The sequence below is a fragment of the Pteronotus mesoamericanus genome, unplaced genomic scaffold (genome assembly GCF_021234165.1).
Source record: "Pteronotus mesoamericanus isolate MK-2021 breed Mesoamerican mustached bat unplaced genomic scaffold, CSHL_Meso_final contig_25, whole genome shotgun sequence".
NCBI classification, from domain to species: domain Eukaryota; kingdom Metazoa; phylum Chordata; class Mammalia; order Chiroptera; family Mormoopidae; genus Pteronotus; species Pteronotus mesoamericanus.
In genome coordinates, this window is record NW_026555105.1 from 21199505 (window position 1) to 21218195 (window position 18691).

Sequence of the window (18691 nt, forward strand, 5' to 3'; positions counted from 1 at the left end):
TAGCACTACATGCAGTGAACAAAATGAAAAGGTACAAGAGGGGATGCTGTGAAAAGCCCCCCTCTCACCCCGACCACCCCTTACCTTTCTTCCTTCCCCTCGGGCCAATTTCCTGTGCTCAAAAGTATTTTGTGCACATCCAAGTGAATATGTGTATACGTGCTTAGCTCCACCCCGCTTTTCACAGCGGTAGTGGCTCTGCCTGCTTTTTTCCCCTTGGCAGTGTATCTTGGAGATGCTCTGGACTGGCTCCTATGGAGCTGCCATTCTTTGGTGCTGCGGCAGAGCAGTCTGCTCTTTGGATGAACTGTCATTTATGAACTGGCCCTACCTGCACCCCTGCCACCTCTTCTCCTAACACCCTGAGCACTCTTGGCCTCACCCTGGCCCCCAGGATAGTCCCTGAAGCTTAACCCATCCTGCTACTTCCACTCAAATGATGAGCATGGGATCTGGCTTGCCCGATGGCTGCCCCATAGGGCTGGGCCACACTACCCAGAGGATGGGAGAGTTCAAGTCCCAGCCCTGGGAAAAACATTGTCCAAAAAGTCAGTAGGCACAGCGGAAAGAAGGTGAATTTATCAGGCGCCCAAGGGCAGGGGGGCTGAGGGACGGGCTCAGTCCTGCCAGTATGAGCGTTGTTTGCCCACATCTCCTGCGCTCACACGCAAGTTTCTCTAGAACATCTCCAGGAAGCGGCTTGCTGGGTTGTAGAGTAAGTGTAAAATAATGCCGTGTTGTTCTCCACAGTGGTTGTCCAAGGTGACCCCTGTCACCAGTGTCACAGACTCCTGCTTGTTCCACATAAGTGATTACATTTGAATTTGTTCAGCTTTTAGTTTTGCCAATCTAGTTGACACAAAATGAGCTTTTAACTTGGACTTCTGTAATTACTAAGAGGGTAAGCATTTATTCATATGTTTATTGGCTGTTCAGGTTTTCTATTCTCTGTTTAAATCTTTAGACTGTTTTTCTTTTTGATTGTTTGTCTTTATTTCATTGATTTGTAGGAGCTCTTTATATATTTTGGATACTGATCTCTGTCAGTTAGCTTGTTAGAAACATCTCCCAGCTTGTGGCTTATCTTTTTATTTTATTTTTTTTTATGGTGAACGTTTGAACAGTCTTAATTCTAAGGTAGATTAACTTATTGCTTGCCTTTATGGTTTGACATTTTTGTTTCTTGTTTAAGAAATTCTCTGCAACCCAAATCCACCCCAGTCTTTCATATACAGGGTCTGGCAGAAGCAATGCCGTTGAGTGTGGTTGGTGGGGTATGCGAATGTCTTGCACAAGATGGACAGCAATTTGAACATTTCTCCTAAAATGTCGTATGGTGTGCTTGAGTGTGATATTGTTATGTACAGAATCACATGCTTATGATTTTGTAATAAAAGATTTTTATGTAATAAAAAGGGGCACTGTTTGTGCTGGACTCTGAATATGTATATATAATGGGACACATTTTACATTCTATTTTGTAGCTGCTTTTCTCCTTAACAGTACAACATGAACGTTTTCCCACATCAGAATGTTGCGCAGCATCGTTGGTCAATGGTTGCATGGTTTTCCATTGTATGGAATATACTGTTTCCGAACCCCTTTGGATGAACATTGAGGTTTTCAACTTTTCCCTCTTATCAACGATGCTGCCAAGAACGGATATCCTGCAGCTATTGTGGTCCGCATTTGTGACGATTTCTTTTAGATAAATTCTTAGGAGAGAAATTGCCTGTCTGATTAAAGGTTTCTGATATGTTTTACCAAATTTGCAGGGGTCTCACTTTTGATACCTTTCCCGGAAACCATAGACCATTGTTTGAAACTGCCCTTCCCGAGAGCCGAGAATCAGCAAAGTGGACAGACGGCATAGGGTTGGGGCCTGCGTGGGAGCAGTGAGCAGGCATGTTCAGTTGCACATGTATGTGTGGTGATGGCCACCCTGATGGATAGAGACTGTCCCCACTCTCTTCCCTCCCAGGCCCCACAGGTAAGATGCCTTTATTAGGTGGTGTTGAGAGGAAAGAGCCAAGAAATGCCCAGTGAGGCTAGTATGGTGGTGACTCTCTGCTAGTTAATTTTGTATTTTGAAGGGCACAAGTTGCCACCTCAGCTAGGCCCTCTGCATTGAGGGCTGGAACTGGGGCTGCTTACAGCTGCGGCCACCTGGGCTGGGCGCATAGGTTTCACATGAAATGTTTGTCCAATGAACGAGGGAATTTTAAAAAGCTCCCCAGAGAGCTCTCAGGCTGAGAACTTGAAAACCTTGCTAGGACTATCAGACTTTTAGTCCTTAGGCATTTATTTTAGTGAGTATCAACACATATCCTTTTTTAAAAGTAGTAATTGACAGTAATTTTAATTTATGGCAGTGGTGTAAAGTTTCCCATTAGCATGAATTGGCTTTATTTTTTTAAATGAGGCAATTCAAAGAAATATTAATTTTAATGAAATATAGACAGAATGCAAATGGGAGGGGGAAGGGGAGGAGGTATGATTATGGAGAAACCTCGAGAAACCTTGCCTCACTGGAATCTTCCCCCTTGGAAGAAGCCTAAAACGCAGCTGGGTTGGGTCGGGGGAAGGCAAGGCCTGGGGGTTCTGGGTGGGGGGCTCTGGGAGGCCCTGGAGAAGGAAGAGGTCACATTTAGGGGGCCGGGCAGCTGGGAGTGGTGTGCAGAACACTTCGGGGTATTGAAATCACATTTAGAGATTAAGAAGTGTTTTTCTCTTTACATCACTTGACGTAGCAACTTTGAAGTTTTAGGCAACAAGGAGCCCACCTCATCACTTTACAGAGGGAAACTGAGGCACAAAGAGAAGCAGCAATTTGCCTGTGGTCATGGGACGAGTGAAGCGGGGCGGAGGACTTGGCCCAGTGGCGGGTTTGGAGTTCATGAAGGAGCGTGTCCAGACCTGGGCTCCTGGCACCGGGACACTGCAGCCCTTTCATGGTGGCGGTAACAGCCGGATCCATTAGCATTTATTGAGCGCTTACTGTGTGCTGGCTGTCTGCTAAGCAAATTCTGCTCTGTCCGTGAAGGCTTTACACTAACCCTATAGCAGGGCATCCGTCACTATCTCCCAGGAAGTGTCGAGGGAGGAGTTATTGATTCATGGTGCCTGTCCTTGTAGAAACTTGAATTCCAATAAGGGAGAGGGGAGATGGAAAATAACCACGGGAAGACATAAATAAATGAGATAATTTCATATAACGATAAATGCCATGAAGAGAACCAACAGGGTAATGTGATATGGTCTCTGGCAGTAGGGGAGGGGACTGCTCCCTAGGAGACAGGGGAGGCTTCTCTGAGAAGGTGCCGTTAGAACTGGAGCCAGGAATGAATGGGATTTGAACCTGGACCATTTGAGGGCTCTGCTCATGACTCTAAACCTCCCCCATCTCTGTCTCCTGTGGATCGCAGACGCTCCTGCCAGAGATGCCTCCCTCCCTTGTTAAGAGTCCTGGAGTCATGGCTTAAACGTGGCCACGTCTGGGACTGAGGAATGGAAGGATGGGTAGGCTATGAGAGTCAGAAGAGGTCTTACCCTTGGGGCTGCCCTGCCCACTTCCAGGGGCTCTGTGCTCCTGACCTAAACAGAAGAGCTGTGCACACTTGGAGGCCTCTCTAGGAGGTTCCCCAGGTCAGAGGGGAAACGAGGTCCTGGAGAGGAGCCTGGCCCTGCCAAGAGCTGCGGCTTACGGTGCTGCAAGCTGTGCTGGGCTCGCGGGTGCCCTGCTGGAGCAAAGAGGCTGCCGTGCATCGCGCTGGGGGGCTGCCTTGCTCCAGGAGGAAGGGGTGCCCATTTCTAATTCACACAAAGGAATTCTCTGGGCTAGTGGCGGCCCTGAGCCTGGTGGAGGGTGGTGGTAGAGGTGGGCCCCCAGGCCACCGTTCCTTTCTCTAATCTGCCTCCAGGCTTTGTCCCTGCCAGCCCAGGAGGGTAGGAGGGTGGAGTATCATCATTGTATGAGGATTGCGGCTTTCTGTGATTGCAGCAAGGGGGACTTTGCAGGCCCATCACAGGCCTTATGGGGCAGCAAAGAGGAAGGGCTGGGACTCCCTGGGGCCTTTGTGGAGCTGACTGGCTGAGGAGTGGGCGGGGCTGAGGGAGGGGGTGGCTCAGAAACGCCTTATCTCCTCTGGGCCAGTGTCAGCTCAAGTCCCCAGCCTGCAGCACAGGCTGGAGCTGCCAGCCTGAGACTGGGGACCGCAATGAATTTGCATTTATATTGGAGACTTCTGTTTCCAGGGCCTGCGGGGAGGAGGTGGCCACCGTGGTCAGCTGAGCAAGATGCGGGAGAGGAGGGGCCTGCAGCCTTGTCCTGCCAGGGGCACGGGAAGTGGCCGGTGGGCTGGGCCTGCCTGGCCGAGGAACAGTGGCACAGAAGGTTCTCTGGGCACCAGGCCGGCCCTGACAGCCTGCCTGTCCACCCTCCCAGCCGCTTGCCAACATCAGCTGAGAGTTGGCTCTGCCCCACTGGCCTAGGAGAAAGGTCAGAGGCCTGTGCCAGCAAAGGACTGGGCAAGGCAGAAGCCCTCCTGTGACTAAGTGCAACTGTATGTCTTCGGTCTTACCCTCCGCTCAATCCGGAAACTTGTTTCAGCCAAGAAAACCAGGGCTCAGAGGGGCTTAGCAATTAGTCCACGGTGATGCGGCTCGTAATCCAGTGCCCCATGGAGCTGCCTCCCAGTGACACTCAGGAGATGCATGTGTTCTGGGAGACACCCTCTCACTTTGGGGCACAGAGGAGTTGACAACCCTTTGTATCTAAGAGTCAAAGGAACTCATCACAGATTCATGACATTGTTAGGACTGGTTTTATGATGGCTTAGAAATCACGTTTCATTTTATGAAGTCCATGGTCATGACTAAGTTCCTCCTGAGCTAGGGGAATGCAGCTTCTCCCTGTGAGACTACATAATGGGGAAGGAATGGAAGGAAGGAAGGGGAAAAGAAACAGAAGGAGGGAATGGGTGGCGGGAAGGAGGGAAGGAAGGGAAAGGGAGCAGTGGAGAGTAGAAGGGAAGCCAAGGGCAGAGGGTGCCGGGGAGAACCGCCATCCCAGCCCCTACAAGTGTGCTGGTTACCCTTGTGGACCTGGAGCTGTTGGGAGTACGTGCTATGACCCTTCCTGGCTGTTACATGGATTGGTGCTCCCCGCTCTGTCCTCCTGCTCCTCCCCCTACAGCTGAGGCCTCCATATCGCCAGTAACAGGCTGCAAGCCCTGCTCCAGGTGGGGGAGCAGTGACAGAGGTCAGGGCCCCTTGTGACTGGCGACCAGGCTTTATCTCCATCCCTCAGTGCTTAGCTGCCTCTGGAGGAGGGGCTCAGCCTTGCTTTCTGGGTTCTCGTCACTCCCTCCCTCTTCCATCCCACCAGACGGAGGGCTTGGCCCCATTCCCCCAGCCTGTGACTGTGGGCTTGCAGCTGACACACCTCCTGGTCCTGGCTCTCCATCCTGCAGTACAAGCCCTCCCTGTCTGTCACCAAACAGTCAGGACGTCCTGTTCCACCTGGCAGGCTGGCTATTGCCCAGCTTAGTCTTAGGAAGTGAGGACCAGCTCTGAAACCCACTGCTTAGGTTCTAATGCTGGCTGAGCCTTTTCCTAGCTGTGTGGCCTAGGGCAAGATCCTTTGCCTCTCTGAGCCTCTGGCTCCCCATCAATAAATGGGCAGAATGATAGGACCTGCCTCTTGGGTTACTGTGTGGATTATGTAAGATCATGCATAGAAAGTGCTTGGCTTGGTGCCTGGCCTCTAGTAAGCACTCAAGACATATTAGCTTTTATTATCCGAGCTCCATCTTTCAGTGCCTCTTAGAGAGTAGTGGGGATGTCAGGTTTCAGGGAACCTGCCCTTGTGCCTCCTCCATTAACCCCTTTACGGCCAGTGTCGCCTCACATGTCTGTTTCAACACATATAGGATTGAACCCTGTTACTATTATAATATTGCTTCTTCTCCCAGGTAACATTCAATGAGTGTTTATAATGAACCAGGCATTGTTCAAGCCATTCTAAAGTATGGCTCTGAATTCCTTGACACGCCTCCTGCCAAGAGGTGGGGCTTATGTCCCTTCCTGTGATTGCTTCCGGGAATAAAATGGGGCAGAAATGACATTGTGTGACTTCCGAGACTAGGTTAGACGTGGCCGTGCCACTTGTGCTGGGGTCTCAGGGGCCTCTCACTCTTGGAATCCTGCCGCCGCGCTGTGAGGAACCCCAGGATCCAGGGAGACCATACATGACTGTTTTGGCCTGTAGGCTCAGCCAAGCTAGTCTTGACTGACGGATATGCAAGGGAAGACATCTCTAGATGATTCCAATCCCCAGCCTTCAACTCCTTTTAGCTGAGGCCCCCCAATTGTAGAACAGAAGGAAGCCATTGTCAATGTGCTCTGAGTTCCTGGCCCGTAGGGATCTGTGAGCATGAGAAACTGGTTAGTAGGCACTATGTTTTAGGGTGGTTTGTTCTGTAGCAGTAAATAACTGGAATCACCATGCAGACTCATCGAAACTTCATGACAATAGTAAATAGTTGTTAAAATCATCTCCATTCATAGATGAGGAAATGAAGGCCCGAAATGCTTCAGCAAGTTGCCCTAAGTCACAGAACTCGTAAGAGCTGGAAGCTGTGCCCATGGGTGCGCTCAAAGCTGGGTACCGAAGAACCAGCCCCATCCTACAGGACCCGGTGGGCCGGACAGGTGACTGGTTGTCTGTTTCAGGGCCCTGGGGGGCTGCGGAAGGGCCCTGGCATGGGGCCTGTGAGATCAGAAGCTCTCTTGGGTGCCACGTGGAGGGTGAGTGAGAAGGGACGGGAGGTGGCCCATGAGGATGGGCAATGCCATCCTGCCGTTGTCCACCATCCTCTCTGCTCCGCCTCTCAGAGCCGCAAAGGCAGCAGCAGGAGCCCTGGTCTTCGGCCCCCGTGTGCTTTGCACCTGTCACAGCTTGGCCCAGCCAGGGATGCCAGCCAACTGGACTAACCTGGGTGGTGCCCTCAGATGGGCAGAGCTGGGTGGTAAAGGCCAGCAGCTCCAGGGCCAGTGTGAGCAGAAAGAATTCCCAGGAGAGCCCTCTGCGCTCACACCTCAAGGTGGGCCAGAGCCACAAGATCATCTGTACCAGCTGTATCTGTTTGTTCTGGAGTTGGCTGTGAGTGGCAGAGAACCCAGAAGAAGAGTGACTCCGGTGAGACAAATACTGATTTCTCTTTGTTATAATCAGTCTCAGTCTGGAGGCAGGCAGTCCTAGGCTAGCAAGGTGGCTCCTTGATTCCCAGGGTCCCAGGCCTCTTCTCTTGTTGTTCCATCCTTTTCAATACCTCATGGCTCAAAATGACTGCTCATCCTCCAGCCATCATGTCCACATTCCATCCAGAGGGAAGGAGGAAGCGGCCAAGAACGTTCCCCTCTCTTTAAAGACTCCTCCCAGAAATTGCACGTGATGCTCTATTGAACCTTCTCTTGGCCAGAATGGAGACACATGGCCACACAAAACTTAGAGAAGCCAGAGAATGTGGTCTCTGTCCTGGGTGTCCGTGTGTTCAGCTACATCTGGGTGTTCGAATACTGAAGGAAAGGGAGGTAATGGACATGGGAAACCACCAGCAATGCCCCGCCATACCTGGCAACTTGGCAGACAGAATATTTTGACACTCAGATTGGATCATTTTATTTCCTTGCTTAAGACCATTTTGAAGCTCCCATTGCTCTCCCGATAAAGGCTAAATCCTCACGCAGCCCTCGGGGCTGCCTGTTTCCCCCATGGCCCACTTCACGAGCCTCATCCTCCCCAGCACTGAACTTGAACCCTGCCCTCCCTCACCCTGGTCTCCACTGCGCTCTGGTTATTTGGGAAACCCGTGATCAGACAGGCTCAGCCACAGAAGCAGTTACTGTGGATCAGCCCTGTGGTCATGCAGCCCCTCCTACGTGCCAGGTACATACACACATTTTCTCATTTTAATCCTCACAAGAGCCCTTTGAGGTCAGTATGATCGGGAGCCCCTTTTACAGATAAACAGAAAATGCTGTGTTGTGACTGCCTTACTGCGCTGCTTTGCTGATGAGAATGACATCTTACGAGCATGGCGTGTCACGTCTGAACTACACTTTCCCTTTGAGTGTCTCATGCAGTCCCACAGCTTCTGTGCCCCTTTTGCAAATAAAGAAATGGAGGTTCAGAGAGGAACAGTGGTAGCTCCATCCTGATTGGAGCTCAGGTTTGCTTGCCCTTCGCCTCCTGGCAGCTGCCCCATTTGTCTCTCCTGGGGAATTGAGTGAGGATGGGCCACACTTGGGACTCCGTGGTCCTGGTGAGGGTGGCAGGGATTCCTACGACCCAGTTTTCATATGAAGAAACTGAGGTTCCTTCCCCTCAGAGGGAAGGAGCTTGCCCAGGGTGCTACACACCACCAGGGACACTCTGGGAAGGGACCGCAGTCTCCTGACTCCCAGTGCAGAGATATTGCACACTTGGCTCATTTATGCAACAAATATTTCTTGAGCACCTACTGTGTGCCAGGCACTGAGCGAGCCTCTGCAATCACAGCGGTGAATGTGGAGCTACTGTTTCAGGGCAGGGTAGGGGCGGGGGAGACAGACACTAAGCAAATAAGTCTTCAATAGCTGCTGTATTTCTCTTTATTTCTTCCCTTCAACAAATATTTATTGAGAACTATATTTCTCTAAGACAGACACGGTCCTGACTCTAGCGGTGGAGACAGGCACTAAATGAGGAGACACATAAATAAAGAAGATAAATTCAGAAGGGGAGGGAATGGTAGTTTACTTTAGATGAGGTGGTCAGGGAGGGCCTCTCCGAGGAAGTGACTTGAGCTGGGACCTGAAGGCTGTGAAGGGGCCAAGCAGGGTGTTCCTAGTGGAGGGAACAGCAAATGCAAAGGTGCAGAGGCAGGACTGAGCTTGGGACGGGGAAGGAGCTGAGAGAATGCCGCGGAGCGGGGCGCAGGGTGAGAGCAGTTCAGTGGGGGAGGTTGGCAGGAGGGAGGGGGCTTGGGAAAGGCTGGGGTGCCATTGAGGGGCACTGAATAGAGAGAAGAGATGACTAGCCCCCCCCACCACTGGGGCATCCCTCTGGGAGGCCAGTCTTCCCTGCATCTGGGGGTTTCCCAGCCAGACCCCCGAGGGGCTGGGGCCGAGCACCTGCTGGCCTGGCACTGCCTGCCTCCGCGGAGATAAAGGCCCGCGGCCCCCTGCCGTGGAGCCCCCTCAGCAGTGCCTCCACCTGCGCAGCCGGGCAGGGCATTGTGTGCGGGCTCTGCCGGGCACACCTGGCGTTCCCACTAGCCTGCTGGCTGTCCTGATTTAGGAGGTTGTTCTCACTAGTTCCGGGGCCTGTTTCCTGAAGTCCACCAGCTGGGACTAGGCTGGCTGAGAAGGAGGAAGCAGGCTGTGGCGGTGGCCGGGGAAGAAGGCACCCTTCACCCTGGCAAGCCCAGACCGCCCTTCTGTGGCCATCCTTCCCCAGGTAGCAAAGAGCATGGGGCTTGGGTAGAAAGCAAAGTTCAAGTGTCTGTTTAGCTGCTGTGCTTAGCATGTCTCCCTTTCAGGGTCTCAGTTTCCTTATGTGTAAGGCGGTGGGTGGGGGGGACCTGACTAAACTCACGGTGTGGACTCTACAGCCAGGCCATCTGAAGCTTCATTCTGCCGTGTACTGGCTGTTTGGACCTGGCTGAGTTACTTTCAGTGCCTCAGTTCACCCATTTTTAAAGTGGGAGGTATAATAATAGCACCTATATCAAGGGTTGTGTGAAGGTGGAGTGTGTATATCTGGTACTTAGAACAGTTCCTGCCCCATTGTAAGTGCTATATTTTAACTCTGATTGTTATTCTCTTTGGAGAACTATACCAGAAAGACAGTGGGGATAACTGGGTCCATTTGTTTGCCAACTTTTTGGTCTTTGTTTTTAACAGAGAATCTCTGCATTGCTCAAGAGAAATTTTACTCAGAATCCCAGCTGTTAGGAGAGGATGGAAGGGGGGCGCCTGCCCCACCTGCTCCCCCGTCTCTATGTCAGTAGCCCCAAGGGGGCACTGGAGCATAATATGAAAACTCTTGTTCAGTTTGTCTCCTTTGGCTCACAGTCAGGGAAACTGAGACTAAGAGAGGGGCAGAGACCAGGCCCCAAAGGGAGCGAGTAGCGCAGCCTAGCCTAGAACCTAGGTCTCCTGGTTTTCTCAATGCCAGACAATGGGCAGGGCTGGGAGAAAAGCAAGGACCAGAAGCCGCTTGGGGGACTGGGTGCATTGTGGTGTCAAGTCATTAGCATGCAAATGACATGCAAACAAATGCAAAACAGCATGTTTTATGCTAATTTGCAGAGTCGAGAGCGACGACATTTTTGGTAATAGGGCAGCAGTCCTGGTCCCTGGGCATTGCCGAACATGCGTCCCTTTTTTCTTTCTTTCTTTCATTATTATGATTGGGCTCATAAATCTTGGTTTGGCTGTGATCCCACCCCTTCTCACAAGCCTGGCTCTTGTCACCTTCAAGTTCTGGTCCTTTCTGAGCCCCGGGACAGGCCTGGGCAGTGGGTCAGAGAACCAGGACTGAGAAGCCACCAGTCAGTGCCCAGGGTGAGCCTGTCCTGGAAGCTGCTTCTTGGGAAATGGGCCTTGGCCAGAGTCCAATGGGGCTGGGGACCAGGGCAGGTGCTACTCTGTGTCACCTGGCCTGTGGTCAGGTGGGACATGACTGCCAGACCTCCCAAAAGCTGTCCCTAACCCCAGGTTTGGCTTCCTCTGAGGTCCAAGGGCCATTGTAGGTTCTGTGCCATTGTCTGTTTTGGGCTGCCTTGCTTCTCCCGATGAGCTGCTCAGGGAGGGCAGGGCCTGTTCCTTTTCTTGTCAGGATGCCCAGTGACTGGGACACAGGTTTGGGATGTGTTTGGTGCTGGAAGGCTGAAAGAATACATAGAGATCTGGCAGTGTACCTGGGGGTGAGTGTGCAGTCTCTGAAACCAGGCGGCTTGAATTCAAATCCTGACATCATTGCTTTCCGGGGTTGGGGGAGGGAAGTGGCGAAGTCTCCGAGCTAACATGATCGTAGCACCTACCACGTTCCACGTGCTTGCTTTGTGCTTGCTGTTTCTGCTCTCACTGGTAATAGTACCCTGTAAGGTATTATTATGGCTTCCGTGTTATGCAGGATATGGTAAATGACTTGCCCAAGGTAACATCCTGGGGTGGGGGGGGGGATGACTGAGGGGCATTTATATTTACTGAGGATGAGCTTCTCACTAGATAGACACTGTAAGCCACTCAGTAAAGCTGCTGTCACAGGGTACCTGGGCTCTACCTGTGCTATCAGCAGACCTTTCCACAATGTTAAACCTGATCTGAGCCCAGGGCTCCTGGGAAAACGGGGACGGTTGAGAAATGCCCCAACCTTTTGTTTTCTGGAATGCCGCTACCGTTTTGTCTTCAGGGAAATGGCTGACCCCAAGGAACCACCGGCCCATGGGACGGCGTTACTGTCTGTCTTTCTCATGACTCCCATGTAAGACTCAGGGGGGACTCCCTTGTCTGCCTGTGACCTTTCCCCTTTTGCATGAACCTGCTGATAAGGCCAGACAGCCCCTCCCCACGTCCTGTTCTTTGTCCTGTGGTTGACTGGCTGAGATTAGAACTGTTTGTCCGGTCTGAAACTAGACACTGCAACAAACATTTCCTGTTGCCCTGACTGATGAGATCTTCCCTGATTGCAAGACGATTCCAACTCTAAATTCCCCCACCTGTAATTTGTCTACACCTCCCTACGAAAGTCTAAGGCAAATCTGCCTTGCCCACACACTGTGGTCTGGGGATCCGGTGTGCTGCCCTTATTGCGAGAGCTTGAATAAAATCAACTTCCCCATTTTCCGACGTATTTTGTCTTTGATACATCCACCGTGCCGTTTCCCACTTAGAGCCAGGGGGCCGCGTGAGGGCCCTGTGTGTGACCTTAGAGCACTTCCTTAGCATCACTGTTCCTCCGGTACCTCCTTTGCAAAGCGGGATGCTCACTGGCCCTACCTTCTTAGGTTGCGACCAAAGGAGAGCACGCCAGAAAACACTTGGCGTACAGCCCGACCCAGAGTGAGCGCTCCAGAAATGTCAACCATTGTGCGTGTAGGAGAGTGGAGAGGAAACTGGACGGGACCTGCGAGGGAACTCGGCGGGGCGAAGTTGGGGGTGAACGTGCGTCTGGAGACCTCCGCCCCTGCGGGGCTGGAGGGTGCCCCGTGCTCCCACATCCCCGTCCTCGGATCGCAAGCTGGGTTTGGGGGCACATTCCCCATTCCTCCCCTCCTCGCCGCCTGCCTTTGATTGTGGCGAGCAGCGAGTCGCGGAGCAAATTAACTTTTTGCACACTTCATTATGCGCCGCCCCGCGTCCCCCGGGGCCGCGGCCCCGCCCCCGCCCTGCGCCGACAACTTGATTGGGCAATTAATCTTCGCGCCCCCCTCCCCCACGCTCGGCCCCGGGCTTTTGTGCGCCCGGTCGCGGGCCGCGGGCGCCCGCCCGGCCGAGCGGTCTGCTAACGCTGATAAGGCGCCCAGCGCCGCCCGGCCCCCGCCTTTGTCAGGGCGCCGCGAGGCCCGGCTGCGGCGCTGCCGTCTCGCACCCATCAGTGCGCCCCCGCCCCTCCGGCTCGGTCCATCTGTTTGAGCTCACAATCCTCCAGCGGCTGGGGCTGGGGGAGGGGGCTCGCTCTTGGGCAGGGAGCCAGCACCCCCTCCAACCGGGCGCCCCATGTGTGAGGAGTGCACCCCCCCTCCGACACACACGTGCGCGCGCGCGGTTTGCCCAATTAAGCAGCGCGGCAGTAATTAAGAAGGGTGGGGGCACGAAGCACTGAGGAATAGGGAGGTGGGCTTCCCAGCAGTGTCCAAAAAAGAGGGGACCCGGCCACCCATCCTGTACCCCAGGTGTGTAATGCCTGGCTCCTGGATTGAGGGTTTACAGGCTCCAATGACCGCGGTGGTGGTGATGGGGAGTGGGAGGAGAGGAGGGAGGGAGAATCCCTGGGAATTTGCCTGATAATTCGTGCCTCTTTGTGCATTTTTCTGGGGTTTTACCCGCAGCTGACCCAGCCTCATAAAGGCAGTCTGTGATTCCAGTGAGGCTGAGGGCCTGGGTCCTAAATGGAGGGTCAATCTGGGGCTATTGTAGAGGGTGGTCAGAAAGAGGCTCAGAAAGTGCTCCCCACCCACTGTGTGCGGTTGTATGTCCCGTGACAGATCTGTGCCTGGGATGGGGGAAATGATGGGCTGACACTACCCTGGTGCAGCACTGGAAGTACAGCATGTGCCCACAGGTGTTGGTTCTTGGTATTTTCTGTGGTTTTCCCAGCACAGGACCAGGGGTGAAAACTGACGCTGAAAAATGGTCCTGAGAATGGGTCAGGGGTAGAGTGGTGCCTGAGCAAGAGCTGAAAACTTGTGGTCTCTGCAGAGCTTGGGGCCTGCAGTGCGTGTGTGTGGTCCTTGGGAAGTGCCTGCACCAGCGTTTGAAGGTGTGTGAGTTTTGGATAGAGAATTGACAGCCTTCACTTGTTCTGGTAAGAGGGGTGTGGCCCAGTGTGCGCAGAATCTTTGTGTGCAGGGCAGGAACCGCCTCACCTGTGCAGTCCACCGGCAGCGCCAACCGGACACTCCCTGAACGGGGAGGCTCCGCCGTAGTGCGGTTCCCTGTGTTGGCTGCCCTCACAGACTCACAGTCTTGTTTGGAAGATGGATGAGAAGATCAACATATGAGACATGAGGTTCAGAGGGTGCTAAGAGCAGTAGATAAAAACAAAGCAGGACAACTGATTTGGTGTGTGTGACCCACTTGCTGGACACCCCCACCCACACCAGGATGCCCCATTGCCACGGTAATGAGGGTTACACTCCTGGGTCTACAGATGTGAGGCCACCCCGATTATGAGCAGCCTATCTCTCCACTCCCTAGGACCCAGTCTCCCTAGCCAGTTCTGTGGCCATGGGGTCCCTGGGGTGATAGGCAGACCTCAGGCTGCTGTGGCTTCTCCCCCTTATTCCTGTGGAGGTGGTGGTGGTTCCTTCTGCTAATGACAACCTCCAGTCTTGCATGACGGAAAGGCCTTATGGGCCCACAGTCCAGAAGGGGCCCTGTCAGCAGGAGCTGAATTAAAATGGAGAAATACAGCCTCCCTTCCCCCTCGCCCTCTCCTCACTTCCCTCATTCCCACAGCCCCTGAGGCCATGGGTGAGCAGTTTCTCAGTCCTTCTGCCTTGCTGAACTGAGTTACTTAGCTGGGCGTGGTACTCCCTGTGGGTACTAAAGTTAGGGGACACCCAGAACCAGAAGGTGGAATAAAAAAGTGCTCTTTGACTCTGACCCCCTCCCTGTCAGACACCCTCCAGGTTTAGATCCCTCATCAACTCTGGCCCCTGATTCTAATGTTCTGGCTTTAATTACCCCAGAATTCAACATAGTAGGCTTCTGACTTCCTAGAATATTAACATCCTATACATCTTACATGAACATTCTAGATTCATATGATTTATGCCCTTGTGCTCTAGAATTCTGGGTCCCCGATATTGATTTTATCGGGGTCTATCCCTTGAAATGACAACAGGGGAAGACTACATGCAGTTACATAATATGAGCCATCAGAGCAGCAATGAACAGTTTTTCAATCATGTTTTTATTTAAGCTTTTTTTTTTTTTAGAATCTTCTAAGTATCAGACACTGTTGTAGGCATTATACAAATAAGTTAATTTAAATAAATAAACATTTTGTTACAAGGTGTTGTGTGCCAATGAGAGGGATAGGAAGTGAGGGGGCGTGATTAAAATTGATGGTCAAGGTAGGATGCACTTAAGAAGGTGACATTTGATTTTCTGTCCTTTCAATTACTGAGATTTAAAATCTCAATCTGTAATTATGGATTTATTTCTCCTTGCAGATCTATCAGTTTTTGTTTCATGTATTTTGAATATCTGCCATTAGGGGAATGAACATTTAAAATTGTTAATGCTCGGTTATTTGACCTCTTAATCATTACGAAATGACCATATCTATTCCTGGTATGATTCTTTGTTCTGAAATGAACTTTGTCTGATATTAAACTAACCACTCCTGTGTTCTTTTGATTAGTGTTAGTGTGGCCTGTCTTTTTCTATCTTTGTACTTTTTAAAAAATATTTTATTTATTTGTTTTTTTTAAGAGAGGGGAAGGAAGGGAGAGAGGGAGAGAAACATCGATCAGTTCCCTTTCACATGGCCCCAGCTGGGGACGTGGCCCGCAACCTGGGCATGTACCCTGACTGGGAGTCAAACTGGTGACCTTCTGGTTCACAGGCCAGTGCTCAGTCCACTGAGCTACAGCAATCAGCGCTCTATCTTTCTACTTTTAACTTGTGTTTTTATATTGTTTTGTAGGTGGCACATATTTGGACCTTTCAAAAAAAAAAAAAATCCAGTCTGAAAATCTCTGCTTTTTAATTGGGAGTGTTTAGATCATTAACATTTAATGTGATTATTGATATGGTTAGACTTGATCTATCATCTTGCCATTGTTTTCCCTTTGTCTTATCTGCTCTTTGTTTCTTTTTCTTTTTCTGCCACATCTTTATTAATTGAACATTTTTTATTACTCCATTTTACCTTCTTTGTTAGTTTATTAGTTATAATTCTTCATTTTTTAATTTTGTGGCTACATTAGGATTTATAGTATGTATCTTAAATTTATCACAGCCTATTGTGAAGTGATATTATATCACTCCATGTGTAATAATATACTTCATGTGTAGTGATATAATATACCTTACAATAGTATACTTCTATTTTTCCCCTTCTGACAGAGATACTGTTGTTGCCATACTTATGTAAATGTTAAACTTCACAAAATATTATCATTACTTGTGTTTAAACAGTAAATTATCTTTTAAAGACATTTAAATGATAAGAAAAAATCTTATATATTTACTCAGGTAGTTAATATTTTTGGTGTTCTTTCTTCCTCTGTGTAGATCTGGATTTCCATCTGGTATCATTTTCCTTCTGCCTGAAGGATTTCATCAATCATTTCTTTAAAAAAAAAAAAGATTTTACTTATTTTTAGAGAGAGGGGAAGGGAAGGAGAAAGAGAAGGAAACATCAAGGTGTGGTTTCCTCTCATGTGCCCCCCTCTGGGGACCTGGCCCACAACCCAGGCATGCTCCCTGACTGGGGATTGAACCGGTGGCCCTTTGATTTTCAGGCCATCACTCAATCCACTGAGTCACACCAGCCAGGGCTCATTTATCATTTCTTATAGTGCAGCCCTGTTAGTGAATAATTCTTTCAGCTTTTGTATGTCTAAAAACATCTTTATTTCTCCTTCATTTTTTTGAAGACATTTTAACTGGGTATAGAATTCTGTGTTGATACATTTTTTTTCTTTCATTAAGTTAAAAGATGTTGCTCAGCTATTCACTCCAAATATCTTTCTTCCTCTGTACTTAACAAGCCTTTTAAAAATACTTTCTTCTTTGTCACCAGTTTTGAGCAATTTGATCATAATGGGTAATTTTCTACCTGTGTCTTGTGCTTGAAGTTTTTAAGCTTCTTGGATTTGTGAGTTTACAGTTCACATCAGATTTGGAACTTTTCATCTTTTTTCCCCAAATATTTTCTTTCCTTTGTGGACTTCAATTACACATATATTAGGCTGCTTGAAGTTGTTCCACAGCATCTAATACTCTTGTTTTTTTTTTTAATGTTTTTTTTCTCTGTGTGTTCCATTTTTGGATAGTTTCTATTTACTATGTCTTCAGATTCACGAGTCTTTTTTTTTCCTGCTGTGTTTAGTCAGACATTAATCCTGCATGTTTTTCATTTTAGACATTATTGTTTTCATTTCTAGAAGTTCATTTGGATCTTCATATACCTCCCCTGTGTCTCTCTAACTTTTGAACATATAGAATACAGTTTTAATAATTGTTTTATTGTTCTCATCCACAACTTTGGTGTCTGTTCTGGGTCTATTTCAGTTGATTCACTCTTTTCTTCATTATGGGCCATGTTTCCTTGCTTCTTTGTGTAGCTGGTAATCTTTAAAAAAAATTTTTTTTTAACCTTCACCTGAGGGTTTTTCTTTTTCTTTTTGTTTTATTAAATTTTAGAAGTAGAGAGAGAAACACCAATGTGAGGGAGAAGCATCGATCGGTTTCCTCCCATACATACCCCAGCTGGGGATTGAATCCACAACCTAGATATATGCCCTGACCAGGGATCAACCTGCAACTGTTTTTGGTGTGAAGTATGATGCTTTAACCAACTGACCCACCCAGTCAGTTCTATAGCTGATAATCTTTATTTGGATGCCAGACATTGTTAATTTTACCTTTTTTGGATGTTGTATATTTTATTTCTATAAATCTTCTTGAGTTTTGTTCTGAGATTCAATTAGGTTACTTGGAAACCATCTGATCCTTTCAAGTCTTTCTTTTATGATCTATTGGGCGGGTCCAGAGCAGTGTTCTGTTAAGAGCTAATTCTTTACCAGTAGTGAGAAAAGACCTTCCTGAGTACAGTAATCCAAGCTTATCCACAATTTTGCTATCCACAGTTTCTGTTACCAGTGATCAACCATGGTCTGAAATATTAAATGGGAAATTCCAGAAATAAACAATTTATAAGTTTAAAACTGTGTGCTGTTCTGAGTAGCATGATGAAATCTCAAGCTGTCCTGCAATGTCCTTCTCGGGACAGGAATCATCCCTCTGTCCAGCATATCTATGCTGAATATGCTCCCCTGTCTATTAGCCACTTAGTAGCCATCTGAAGGGATATCAGATCACCTGTCACAGAATCACAGTGCTTGTGTTCAAGTAACCTTATTTTACTTAATAATAGCCCCAAAGAGTAGTGATGATGGCAACTCAGATATGCCAAAGAGAAGCCATGACGTGCTTTCTCTAAGTGAAAATGTATGTACACATGTGGAAAAAACATAGTGTATATGTAGGGTTCAGTTATTATATGCAGTTTCAGGCATCCATTGGAGATCTTGGAATGGATCCTCCATGGATAAGGAGGGACTACTGTATACTAACCAGTGTGCCATGAATTAGTGATTTTTTTTTTTCTATTTGGCACTGTTTTGGTCCTATGTGAGGGCTGGGCACTGTTTTCTAATCTTTCCCCATGGTTTTTCTCAGCCCAGAATAATTTCGTCACACAAAAGTGCCAACTAGTGCTTAGCCTAATACTTCAGGAGGTTTTCTGCAGATCCCTGGAATTTTCTCTCTGTGCAGCTCTTTCCGGCAATAATCTGTCCTGCAAATTCCGCTCTCCTTGGTCTCCCTGGAATCTCAGCTGCGTTTCCTTAGCCCAGGGAGTCTGCTGGGCACCGCCTGCGTCCCCCTTCCTGCACTAGGATCTGGAAACTCTTTCCAGGTTGTAAACTAGGACAATCATAGGGCTCACCTCAAAAGTCTCTGTCCTCCATTGCCTAATGCTCAGCATCTCGAAAACTGTCATTTCATATATTTTGCCTGTTTTTTTTTTCTTTTTCTTTTCTCGGTTGCTTGAAGTGGAAGAGTAAATCCAGGCCCCATTACTCCATCTTGGATGGGAGCAGACGTCAGAATGGAAAACGTGGATGGGAGCAGACGTCAGAATGGAAGACCAAACCGTGAGGATATGGAGGTGAGGAGGGGAAGAGGA